This window comes from Engystomops pustulosus, chromosome 6, assembly GCF_040894005.1.
Source record: "Engystomops pustulosus chromosome 6, aEngPut4.maternal, whole genome shotgun sequence".
Lineage (NCBI taxonomy): Eukaryota > Metazoa > Chordata > Amphibia > Anura > Leptodactylidae > Engystomops > Engystomops pustulosus.
Genome location: NC_092416.1, coordinates 96,935,756 through 96,949,656, shown reverse-complemented (window position 1 = coordinate 96,949,656; position 13,901 = coordinate 96,935,756).

Sequence of the window (13,901 nt, the reverse complement as noted above, 5' to 3'; positions counted from 1 at the left end):
GGAGAGGAGCAGACTGGACAAACTGATTAGGAAAGCCGGCTCTGTCCCGGGGGGTCCTCTTGACACAGTGCAGGTGGTAGCTGAGAGGAGGACACTGTGTAAGTTGAGGTCTATTCTGGAGAATAGTTCCCATCCCTTGCATGAGACTGTGGTGGCATTGGGGAGCACATTCAGTGACCGACTGCTTCACCCCAAGTGTGAGAGGGAGCGTTTTCGTAAGTCATTCCTCCCCGCTGCCATCAGGCTGTTCAACAAACAAGGCCAAAAAAGAAGTAACCTGCGCCCCCCACCTAACCAGTCCCTGCAGGTCCCATCCACAGACTAAACATCAAACTGCCGATCATTGCTTGTCTCTTTTTTGTCTTTTTATCTCCCTTTTCTTTTTGTTCATCTATCCCTAATATTATTGTTGTCATAGTTTGTACTTCACTCTCTGTACCCTCTCTGCTGCTGTAACGCTGTGAATTTCCCCACTGTGGGACTAATAAAGGATTATCTTATCTTATCTCCCTGCTTTATGTGTAGTTCACTATAATTGGAGATATTTTAACAGAAATTAAACATAGCTTTTATTTTTATTTTGTTAAAATTTGTGCAGGACTGTAAAAACAGACATTCAGTACTACTTTCAGTCACTTTATTTATTTAATAATAATAATAATTCTTTATTTATATAGCGCACACAGATTACGCAGCGCTGCACAAGCATGTCAAATTTATTTAGTTTAGAAACATTGGCTAGTGGGTATTCTGCCTGGTTTTTTGCTCTTAAATATCCCCTCAGCCAACGTTAGTGTACACTGCAACCAACTAAAACAAAAGTGACGGATAGTTTTGAAGTGCAGTGTGAGCGTGGTTAGGCTATCATCTCTCACACTGTATCTTCAAAGTGGATCAGCTGATGAGTGTTACTGTGCCGCTGATCTATCAGTGTATAACCCTCAGCGGTGACGAGCCGGGTGAGGCGAATTTAAACAGGACTCAGTCGCCGCACGCCACGGCTAGTACATGCCGGACGTGCATACCGCAAGGATGTCATGTTACGCTTGACAAAATATATGCCTGAACAATAGACCCCTGAGGAATGAGGAAACGCGTAGGGTCCTAGGCTAAGATTTAACATCTCAGTTGAATGTAGTCATTCGCGATCGCACCAAATCAGTGCAGCCGTATGAGAAAGTGAAACTACTTTATGGCTATACACTGATAGATCAGCGGCACAGTAACACACATCAGCTGATCCACTTTGAAGATAATGGGGGTCATTTACTAAGGGCCTGAATCACGTTTTTACGGCGGGTTCCCCGAATTTTTCAGTTTTGCGCCGATTTTAACTGAATTGCCCCGGTTTTTTGGCGCACATGATCGGATTGTGGTACATCTGTGCCGGCGTGCAGGCGACGGAAATCGGGGGTCGTGGCTGAACGAAAACCCGACGGATTCGGAAAAAACCGCCGCATTTAAAAAAAAAAAAAGTGTCGCTGGACACGCGCTTACCTGCACCCAGCAACAGATCGTGAACTCCGGCGGACCTCGGCGGACTTCAGCGCAGCAGCGACACCTGGTGGACGTCGGAGGAATTGCCTTAGTGAATCGCCAGAAGACCCGAATCCACCGCAGAGAACGCGTCGCTGGATCATGAATGGACCGGGTAAGTAAATCTGCCCCACAGTGTGAGAAATGATAGCCTAACCATGCTCACACTGCACTTCAAAACTATCCGACACTTTTGTTTTAGTTGTGACAACGGCAACACGAGGTTGCAGTGTACACTAAGGTTGGCTGAGGGGATATTTAAGAGCAAAAAAACAGGCAGAATACCAACTAGCCAATGTTTCTAAACTAAATAAATAAAGTGACAGAAAGTAGTACTGAACGTCTGTTTTTACAGTCCTGCACACATTTTAACAAAAGAAAAATAAAAGCTATGTTTTATTTTTTGTAAAATACCTCCAATTACAGTGAACCACCTATATACAGTAGTTTCTTTTGATGCCTCACCACCATGAATTTCTTTTAGACTTTTTTACTTGCCTAGAAAAGTAAGTTACACCAGTTTTTTCAGTGTTGTGCCTGATATATCTTTGCAATCCAGATTTGGACATCTAAAAAAGTCAGTTTTGGCGCAAATTGCAGTAAAACATTGCTATTTTGATGCCAACAGACAAAGGTAGAAGTTTAGAAGTGGTTTGCGACTTTTGAACAACTTTTTAAAAAGAAAAGACGCAAAAAACCCACAGGCATAGCCGCCTAATATATCTCTCTAGGATAAATCAAACAAGCCCAAACCATAAATACCCATAAATGATGACATCAATAGTAATGAGTGAACCTAATAAAATACTGCAATCCCAAAATCCTGCTGATACCCATTCTGGGTGTTTAAATGCGGATGGCTCACTACTATTATGGCCCCACACGGACGGCATTTTTGGAATGGTCATTGCTCCCTTTTATGTCAATGATAATCCTCTCTAAAATGGTGGCACCCAGCCAGCAGTTTAGTGGCGGTGTGCTACCGCAGCCATTTAGTTGATGCTGAAAACTTTGCAAGCGGCATTTAAAAAGTTGATACCTGTTATTGGTGACCGCACTAATCACGGGCATTAACTGTGGGGAGAAGGTCCCTGGTCTGCTTTACACTAGACATCAATATTTAAGCTAAAATATAGTGAAATGCCTTAAATGTAATTTTCTTATCTTCATACACCATTACCAAGTGATATTTTCTGATAAGACATAACAAAATTCATAACGTGTTTGCGAGGTTTTCCTCCGGGTCCTCCAGTTTTCTCCCACACTCCAAAAACACACTGGTAGGTTGATTGGATTGTGAGCCCCATGGGGACAGGGCCCAATTTGACATGCTTTGTGCAGTGCTTTGCAATCTGTAGTCGCTATTTTAAGAATTATTATTATTATAACTCTGCTCCACGAAAATAGCTATAAAGGATGCTTTTTGTACAAAAGCCACTCAACATGGTAGCTGGGTGCTTTCTAGATCACTTATTTTTACACTGTAATCTGCTAACAGGACAGGTTTCAGATAAAATGGGGCCCTTGAAAAAATTGGAGATAGAGGCCCCAAATACTGATTGACTGTTTATAAAGATTGACTTTTTGAGAATTCAGAAGGTGTTGTAAGGAGTGGTGAGCATTTACAATGGATTACTATAATTTGGGAGTTTTAAAAGATTGTAGGTTCAGACTGCATGGGAATAAATGTGTGTCACAGATTAGTTGTGCAAAAAGGGAAAAGAACCTAATTCCACCTTGCATTATAATACTAGTGTTAGGCTATCAGCCATGCATGTGTGTGAGCCCACTGCTGTGGTGGTTTGACATGGAAGCTGATATGCACATGGATAGTGGAGGGTTACATGTATATATTATAAGAGCTCATGACCATATCTACAATGAATGGTATATACAGTGATATATGTCATGGCATTTCGTCTGTGGTAAGAATCAGGAATCCTTCTAACATACTTTTGCCAATGGCACCCCAAACTTTAAAAGAAAGTAAACTAAACAATAATACTAAATAAAAGTAGCAAACGATATTGAGCATATATCAGATAAAAACAGTGCTTAAAACAGTTGAAACATATAATGATAATACAACAATGGTCCCTTCAATTTTTACCTGCCAATGCATATGCAGCTCTGCACAGGTGTATAACATGATAGTGCGTTGTAGCAACAGGTTACTGGATAGAAATACTGTCATTTAACTGACATTTCAAAAAACTTTTGATTTTGCAATTGGATTATTTACCTGAATCTTGCTCCTTCCTCTTGTGTTCTGCAGACTTCCCCCTGTTGTTAGTGACTCCTCAGATAGCTGTTGCTAGGCACATTCCGTCTTCACTGAGGAGCTGACTACGGAGGGAGACACACCCACCTGTCCTCTCTCTGCTCCCAGCTGATTACCTCATGACTTAGTGCTCCAGCACTTAGTCATGTGCTGAGAGATTAATGTAGAAACAAAAAACCTACACTCTTATCTCTCCCTCAGCTCTCCCTACACTTGTACATAAACAAATAATCCACACAAACTGCACATCGATCACAATCCCCTCCCCCATCACCTCGCACTCCATAGCAGGTAATGGCAGAAGACGAGAGACTCTCCAAGTCTTCAAGCTGTCCCTTCATGTGCTGTACTGAAGTTTACATAGATAGGATATACACATAGATAGATATGACTAGATAGATATATAGATATTATATAGATAGGATATAGATAGATAGAACGATATTATATAGAAAGATATGCTATATTCATGTAGACTAAAAGACATAATAGAAAAGATTCAGTAAATATACTTGGTTATTCGGGAGTATTACTAGAAATATTTCTTAGGCTGCCTCGGATCTTACTAGCCAGCTAGCAATGATCACGGGTGTTACCGGTATGCCTTTGCTGCAATATGCAGCAAAGATGTCACGTCTGCGCCTGCTGTCTCCTCTTTCCGTGTTGGTAGGATTAGGAGACACTGAGTCTGTCATCATCCTGCAGTCTGAATTAGGTTCTATGGCTGTCTGACCTGATGTCTGCCACACCCTTCTCTAATTCTGTCTTGCAAGGGTTAACACTGTGGACCTGCAATTGCCTACTCCTTCCACCTGTGTGAGGGCTGAGTTTCCCAATAAGTAGGTAGGGACAGATTGGGGGTCTCAGTGTCAGGGCTCTCTGTCCTTGTTTGTGTGCTGCCATTACAAAAGACTTACCGGCTATGAAGAGGGCTCAGCCCGTGAGCCCCCTCCATGCACCCGCACCCAGCATGTGACGTACCGCTACATCAAATGCCAGCATTCGTTTTGATTTGGTTCAAATCAAATTCTCTTGGAAAATTCGGCGAACCGGGTTAAGTCAAAATTTCACTAATTCGCCCATCTCTAATCAACATCATTGAAAATTATTTTTCTGCTTAATTTAAATCTACCGTAATAAAAAATTCCAAACATGCTGGTCTAAAAACAGAAGCAAAACGACGATCGCTCAGCTTCTATTTTATAGAAAAAGCTGAGGCTGTGAATCTAATAGAAACGCTTGTTCCAGAGCAGTGTGTGCAGCCCAAAGGGCATGCTTTAGAGATGATATAGGGCTTTCAGAAGTTATCTACGAAAGTTCAGTACATCTGATTTGCCCCAACTTTGCAAAAAGTTAATTTACATAGAAATTAAACATAGCATTACTTCAGAAATGTGTGAGTCTGATGAAAAATGTAATTAAGTCTGAACTTGGGGGAGAATAACTAATTTCATCTGCATTGATTACTTTAGTCCTTCAGTTTCCAAAGTGTCTGTATGGCTTTTAAAAGCATGTTGGAAACATAAAATGGTAAGCCTTGATCTTATCAAACAAACCACAAATAGATATACATGCATACATGCTGTCTGAAACACTGTGAGGTAATTGCAGAATGATGTAAAATCCAGCAATTTGATATAAAACTGTTGTTTTGTAATTTATTAGTTGGAAAAATTGCTGAAAGATGTAATTGGCACAGGGGCTTTTTCGAGCTAAAATCATGCCTCTTTCATCATAGTTGGAAATGTGTTTAAAACTGTCTAAATGTGGCAACATGCATTTTGGACAGTTTTTAGGCACAAATTACACCAGAACTCTGCAGCAGAAAACTTGTTAAATATTCACTATTATGTTATATGTCCTTTTTGTGTTTCAGTTTTTTTACTCCCATCCTCCCCTCTTTCTACAATCCATACCTTTTATATTTTTCAGAGACATAGGAGGGTTTGTTATCTGCAGAACAAATAGTGTCACCATTTTATATTTTTTCTTGATTGTACAAGGAAACTGGAAAAAACATTTCAAATGTGGTAGAAAAGCCCCAAAAAACACATGTTTCTATTGACTCTGTTTTTACATGTTTTCCTTTGTGGTCCAAATAACACCTTACCTTTTTTCTCTGGGTCAATACAATCAGAGAGATGCCAAATTCATATAATATATGAATAATAATATATTCTTATAATGTTTTATACAAAAAAACAAATGTACAAAACAAAATGACTTTTTATACTATAGCTTATGTAGCTGTGTAAGAATTCATTTTCTACAGGACAAACCAATGGTTTCATAGATGCAAAAATGGGAATTGTAAGACCTTTTGGGTGATTTTTCCATTATGGGGTTCACTTCCAGGAATAATTGTTTTTATATTTTGATAGACACATTGGACATTTTTACATCGCTACTAGAGATGAGCGAACATGCTCGTCCGAGCTTGATGCTCGGTCGAGCATTAGGGTACTCGAAACTGCTCGTTGCTCGGACGAATACTTCGCCCGCTCGAGAAAATGGCAGCTCCCGCCGTTTTGCTTTTTGGCGGCCAGAAACAGAGCCAATCACAAGCCAGGAGACTCTGCACTCCACCCAGCATGACGTGGTACCCTTACACGTCGATAGCAGTGGTTGGCTGGCCAGATCAGGTGACCCTGGGATAGACTAGCCGCTGCCCGCGCTGCTCGGATCATTCTGTGTCTGGATGCCGCTAGGGAGAGAGCTGCTGCTGGTCAGGGAAAGCGTTAGGGTGTTCTATTAGCTTACTGTTAGGCAGGAGTGATTCTCAAAGAACCCAACAGCCCTTCTTAGGGCTACAATAACGTTCTACTTTTTTTATTTTAATTTGCATCTAGTACCATTTTGTGAGGAATTAGCAGGGGGACTTGCTACCGTTGTGTTTAGCTCTTAGTGGCACACATATCCATAGCAAAGACCGAAGTGGGAAAATTTAGTAGGGGTTGGATTTCAATTAGGCACTAACTCAGTGTCATCTCATCTGGCATAGTAGTGTGCTTTGATACTTGGCTAGAAAATAGCCATAGGAGAATACAAAGAGCTTACTTACGCCTACAGTAGCGTTCTATATATTTGATTTCTGGTTGATCTGCTGGTGGCTGTACTTTCTGCAGTGCATGTACTAGCCAATTCTGAGCAATTTGTAGTGAGACTTGCGACCGCTGTGTTCTGCGCTTAGTGACGCACATATCCATAGCAAAGACCGAAGTGGGAAAATTTAGTAGGGGTTGGATTTCAATTAGGCACTAACTCAGTGTCATCTCATCTGGCATAGTAGTGTGCTTTGATACTTGGCTAGAAAATAGCCATAGGAGAATACAAAGAGCTTACTTACGCCTACAGTAGCGTTCTATATATTTGATTTCTGGTTGATCTGCTGGTGGCTGTACTTTCTGCAGTGCATGTACTAGCCAATTCTGAGCAATTTGTAGTGAGACTTGCGACTGCTGTGTTCTGCGCTTAGTGACGCACATATCCATAGCAAAGACCGAAGTGGGAAAATTTAGTAGGGGTTGGATTTCAATTAGGCACTAACTCAGTGTCATCTCATCTGGCATAGTAGTGTGCTTTGATACTTGGCTAGAAAATAGCCATAGCAATAGGATAGCATTGTTTGGTTTTAAAAACTCAAAAAAAAACAAAAAACACAAAAAAAAACAAAAAACACAAAAATAAACAAAAAACACAAAAAAAAACCAAAAAAAGTTAAAAAAAAAAAAAAGTTATAACTCTCATTTTAAAAATGTTTAACCCGAGGGCTAGGGGTAGAGGACGAGGGCGGGGACGTGGGCGTCCAACTACTGCAGGGGTCAGAGGCCGTGGTCCTGGGCGGGGTGAGACACCACCTGCTGATGAGGGAGCAGGGGAACGCCGCAGAGCTACACTCCCTAGGTTCATGTCTGAAGTTACTGGGACTCGTGGTAGAGCACTGTTGAGGCCAGAACAGTGCGAACAGGTGATGTCGTGGATTGCTGACAATGCTTCGAGCAATTTGTCCACCACCAGTCAGTCTTCCACGCAGTCCACCCATGTCACCGAAATCGCCACTCCTCCAGCTCCTGCACCTCAGCCTCCTCCCCCCCAGTCTGCCCCCTCCCAGGAAAATTTGCCATTTGAACCGGCATACTCTGAGGAACTGTTTTCTGGACCCTTCCCACAGTCACAAACCACTTGTCCGGTTGCTGCTGAGCAATTTTCCGATGCCCAGGTTTTCCACCAGTCACAGTCTGTGGGTGATGATGACCTTCTTGACGTAGTGGAAGTGTGTAAAGAGGTGTCCGACGATGAGGAGACACGGTTGTCAGACAGTGGGGAAGTTGTTGTCAGGGCAGGAAGTCCGAGGGGGGAGCAGACTGAGGGCTCGGAGGATGATGAGGTGACAGACCCAAGCTGGGTTGAGAGGCCGGGTGAACACAGTGCTTCTGAGACGGAGGAGAGTCCTCGACCAGAACAGGTTGGAAGAGGCAGTGGTGGGGCCAGACGGAGAGGCAGGGCCAGAGCTGGTGCATCAGCGCCAAATGTGTCAACTAGTGAAGCTCCCGTGGCGAGGGCTCTTGCGGCGAGGGCTAGATCTTCAGAAGTCTGGAGGTTCTTTAAGGAAACACCGGATGACCGACGGACTGTGGTGTGCAACATTTGCCAAACCAGGCTCAGCAGGGGTTCCACCACTACTAGCTTAACTACCACCAGTATGCGCAGGCATATGAATGCTAAACACCCCACTCAGTGGCAACAAGCCCGTTCACCTCCGGCCGTGCACACCACTGCTCCTTCCCCTGTGTCAGCTGCTAGTCAGCCCCCTGCCCAGGACCCTGCCACAAAAACCCCATCGTCGCCTCCACGATCCTCCACAGCATCCACCAGCGTTCAGCTCTCCATACCCCAGACGCTGGAGCGGAAACGCAAATATAGTGCAACCCACCCGCACGCCCAAGCCCTTAATGTGCACATCTCCAGATTGCTTAGCCTGGAGATGCTGCCCTATAGGCTAGTAGAGACCGAGGCCTTTCGCAACCTCATGGCGGCGGCCGCCCCTCGGTATTCGGTCCCCAGCCGCCACTACTTTTCCCGATGTGCCGTCCCAGCCCTGCACCAGCACGTGTCAGACAACATCATCCGTGCCCTGACCAACGCCGTTTCTGACAAGGTCCACCTGACCACGGACACGTGGACGAGTGCTGCCGGGCAGGGCCACTATATATCGCTGACGGCACATTGGGTTAACTTGGTGGAGGCTGGGACCGAGTCTGACCCTGGGGCTGCTCATATACTGCCGACGCCGAGGATTGCGGGGCCTACCTCGGTCCAGGTGTTTCAGGCCTACTATGCCTCCTCCTCCTCCCACCCCTCCTCCACCTCCTCCTCTGAACTACCATCCGTGGGCACGGCGCCATCAGTCGGTAGCTCTAGGCACAGCAGCAGTGCCGTCGCTAAGCGACAGCAGGCGGTGCTCAAACTGCTGAGCCTAGGCGACAAAAGGCACACCACCCAAGAGCTATTACAGGGCATCACGGCGCAGACTGATCTGTGGCTGGCACCGCTGAACCTCAAGCCGGGAATGGTTGTGTGTGACAACGGCCGTAACCTGGTGGCGGCTCTGCAACTCGGCAGACTGACACATGTGCCATGCCTGGCCCATGTGTTAAATCTGATAGTTCAGCGTTTCCTCAAGACATACCCCAATCTGTCTGATTTGCTCACGAAGGTGCGCCGCATCTGTGCGCATTTCAGGAAGTCCAGCCCAGATGCTGCCACTCTCAGGGCAGCGCAGCGCCGCCTCCAACTGCCCGCTCACCGAATGTTGTGCGACGTGCCCACGAGGTGGAATTCAACACTGACCATGTTATCCAGAGTTTACCAGCAGCGCAGAGCGATTGTAGACTGCCAGATGTCAACTTCCACCAGAACTGGTAGTCAGGTCAGTCAGCTTCCTCAAGTCTACAATGAGGAGTGGACGTGGATGTCTGATATCTGTCAGGTGCTGAGTAACTTTGAGGAGTCAACACAGATGGTCAGTGGCGATGCCGCCATCATCAGCCTCACCATCCCGCTGCTTGGCCTGTTGAAAAACTCTCTGGTCAGCATGAAGTCGGAAGCTTTGCGCTTGTCACAAGAGACAGGGGAAGAATATTCCCTTGTTGATAGCCAAAGCACCCTCAGGTCTGTTTCTCAGCGCATATCGGAGGAGGTGGAGGTGGAGGAGGATGAGGAGGAAGAGGAGGAGAATGTTGGCGAGACACAAGAGGGGACCATTGTTGAGTCCTTCACTGTTCAGCGTGTATGGGCAGAAGAAGAGGAGTTGGAGGAGTTGGAGGAGGAGGAAATGGACAGTCAGGCCAGTGAGGGGAGTGAATTCTTACGCGTTGGTACTCTGGCGCATATGGCAGATTTCATGCTAGGCTGCCTATCCCGTGACCCTCGCGTTCAAAGAATTTATTCCAGCACCGATTACTGGGTGTTCACTCTCCTGGACCCACGGTACAAGCAAAATCTTCCCACTCTCATCCCTGCAGAGGAAAGGAGTGTGAGAATGCATGAATACCAGCAGGCCCTGGTGCACAAGCTGAAACAGTATTTCCCTTCTGACAGCGCTAGCGGCAGAGTGCGTAGTTCTGCGGGACAAGTAGCGAGGGAGAGTAGGCGAGCAGGCAGCTTGTCCAGCACTGGCAAGGGTACGCTTTACAAGGCTTTTGCCAGCTTTATGTCACCCCAGCAAGACACTGTCACCTGTCCCCAGTCTCGGCAGAGTAGGGCTGATCTTTACAGAAAGATGGTGAGGGAGTACGTAGCTGACCATACCATCGTCCTAAATGATCACACAGCTCCCTACAACTACTGGGTTTCAAAGCTGGACATGTGGCACGAACTGGCGCTGTACGCCTTGGAGGTTCTTGCCTGCCCTGCCGCTAGCGTCTTGTCCGAGCGGGTTTTCAGTGCAGCTGGTGGCATCATCACCGATAAGCGTACACGCCTGTCGACTGACAGTGCTGATAGGCTGACGCTTATTAAAATGAATAAAGGCTGGATTTCTCAGAATTTCCAATCTCCACCAGGTGAAGGAAGCTCAACCTGAATAATTGATCCACTCCTCCTCCTCCTCATTTTCCTCCTTCTCCTCCTCTTTGTACAGTAAAGCAGAGGAAAATGGCTATTTTTTGACAGGGCCCACTGGCTCTTGCTATAGTACTTCATGCATTTAATTTTTCTGGAGGGCCACCTACCCGGTCCTCTGTTTGAAACAATTTTTGTGAGTGCCACATACAGGCACTCAATCTATTCCATTTTTCTGGAGGGCCACCTACCCGGTCCTCTGTTTTAAAAAATTTTTGGGACTGCCACATACAGGCACTCAATCTATTCCATTTTACTGGAGGGCCACCTACCTGCTCCTCTGGTTTGAAAAATGTTTGGGACTGCCACATACAGGCACTCAATCTATTCCATTTTACTGGAGGGCCACCTACCTGCTCCTCTGGTTTGAAAAATGTTTGGGACTGCCACATACAGGCACTCAATCTATTCCATTTTACTGCAGGGCCACCTACCTGCTCCTCTGGTTTGAAACATTTTTGGGACTGCCACATACAGGCACTCAATCTATTCCATTTTACTGGAGGGCCACCTACCTGCTCCTCTGGTTTGAAAAATGTTTGGGACTGCCACATACAGGCACTCAATCTATTCCATTTTACTGCAGGGCCACCTACCTGCTCCTCTGGTTTGAAACATTTTTGGGACTGCCACATACAGGCACTCAATCTATTCCATTTTACTGGAGGGCCACCTACCTGCTCCTCTGGTTTGAAAAATGTTTGGGACTGCCACATACAGGCACTCAATCTATTCCATTTTACTGCAGGGCCACCTACCTGCTCCTCTGGTTTGAAACATTTTTGGGACTGCCACATACAGGCACTCAATCTATTCCATTTTACTGGAGGGCCACCTACCTGCTCCTCTGGTTTGAAAAATGTTTGGGACTGCCACATACAGGCACTATCCAAATTAAATTGTCTCCATAGCAGCCTCCACACGTTGTCTCCATTGCTACCTCCAAAAGTCGTCCATATAGCTGCCTCCATACATCGTCCCTTTATCAAACGAGGTGTGTCAGGCAGAAATTTGGGTTGTTTTCATGGATTCCACATCAAAGTTGTTAACTTTGTCGCCACCCTGCTGTGTTATCCACAAAATATACTGGCAAACTTTTACCATTTAGGGATATTATTTCAGCGCTTCTTGCGCATCTGTTTACATTCCCCTCACCCGGCATATCCTAAACTTATAAGAACGCTACTACACTTGATCTTATACAAAAGGTTCTTAGAAGTGCTGTTTGGGGAGTAGCCTAGAGACAGGGGCTTGGATTGGCGAAAGCTCGCCTGGCAGCGGAGCGCCAGCTCCATGCGCATCATGCGCTTCTTGCGCATCTGTTTACATTCCCCTCACCCGCCATATCCCAAACTTATAAGAACGCTACTACACTTAACTTGGTGCAGGCTGGGACCGAGTCTGACCCTGGGGCTGGTCATATACTGCCGACGCAGAGAATTGCGGGGCCTACCTCGGTCCAGGTCTCAAAGGCCTACTATACCTCCTCCCACCCCTCCTCCACCTCCTCCTCCTCCGAATTACCATCCGTGGGCATGGCGCCATCAGTCGGTAGCTCTAGGCACAGCAGCAGTGCCGTCGCTAAGCGACAGCAGGCGGTGCTGAAACTGCTGAGCCTAGGCGATAAAAGGCACACCGCCCAAGAGCTATTACAGGGCATTCCACATCAAAGTTGTTAACTTTGTCGCCACCCTGCTGTGTAATCCACAAAATATACTTGCAAACTTTTACCATTTAGGGATATTATTTCAGCGCTTCTTGCGCATCTGTTTACATTCCCCTCACCCGCCATATCCTAAACTTATAAGAACGCTACTACACTTGATCTTATACAAAAGGTTCTTAGAAGTGCTGTTTGGGGAGTAGCCTAGAGACAGGGGCTTGGATTGGCGAAAGCTCGCCTGGCTGCAGAGCGCCAGCTCCATCCCAAGATCCAACTAACATAGTTGCAGCACCTTTAATCTACTACTAGTTCACTGCCTCCATAATAATAATAATAATAATCTTTATTTATATAGCGTCATCATATTCTGTAGCGCTTTACAAATCATAGGAAACAAATACAAATGTAATGTAACAGAGCACAACATTTGTATGGAACAACAGGAGTGAGGTCCCTGCTCGCCAGAGCTTACGGTTTATGAAGATGATGGGGTAACACGAGGTAAAAGAATATTTAATGGTCAAGCCATTCTTCTTAGGGAATAGAAAAAAATATAATAAATGGAATTGCTGTCGCTTGAACCACTCAGCCGTCATCTTATATACCAGGTCCAGGGTGAATGGGACTGCAGAGAAGTCTGGTGCCTGTTGGTTGCTGGATAACAGATGGGAGGACGACACAGGACGGGTTAGTAGAAGAGTTAAAACTTCATGCAGTTAATGAGTGTTATAGGCTTGCCTAAAGAAATGGGTTTTAAGAGCACGTTTGAAACTTTGGAGGTTAGGTATTAGTCTGATAGTCCGGGGCAGAGCATTCCATAGAATTGGTGCAGCTCTAGAGAAGTCTTGGAGACGCGAGTGGGAGGTCCGCACTAGGGTAGAGGTTAATCTAAGATCACTGGCGGATCTAAGAGCACGGGTTGGGCGATAGACTGAGATAAGAGAGGAGAGGTAGAGGGGTGCAGCATTATACAGAGCTTTATGGATGAGGGTTATTATTATTTTAAACTGTATTCGAAAGGAGACTGGCAGCCAGTGCAGCGACTGGCATGAACTGTAAGCATACATGGTCCCCTTATCAAACGAGCTGTGTCAGGCAGAATTTTGGGTTGTTTTCATGGCTTCCATGTTAACTTTGTCGCCACCCTGCTGTGTAATCCACAAAATATACTAGCAAACTTTTATCATGTACCGATATTATTTGAGCGCTTCTTGCTCACCTCCTTTGGTTCCTCTCTGACACCCATTGGTTTGAAGCCTGAGTCCAATTAGGGTATGTCGCCATGCCACTCTCTAGCCT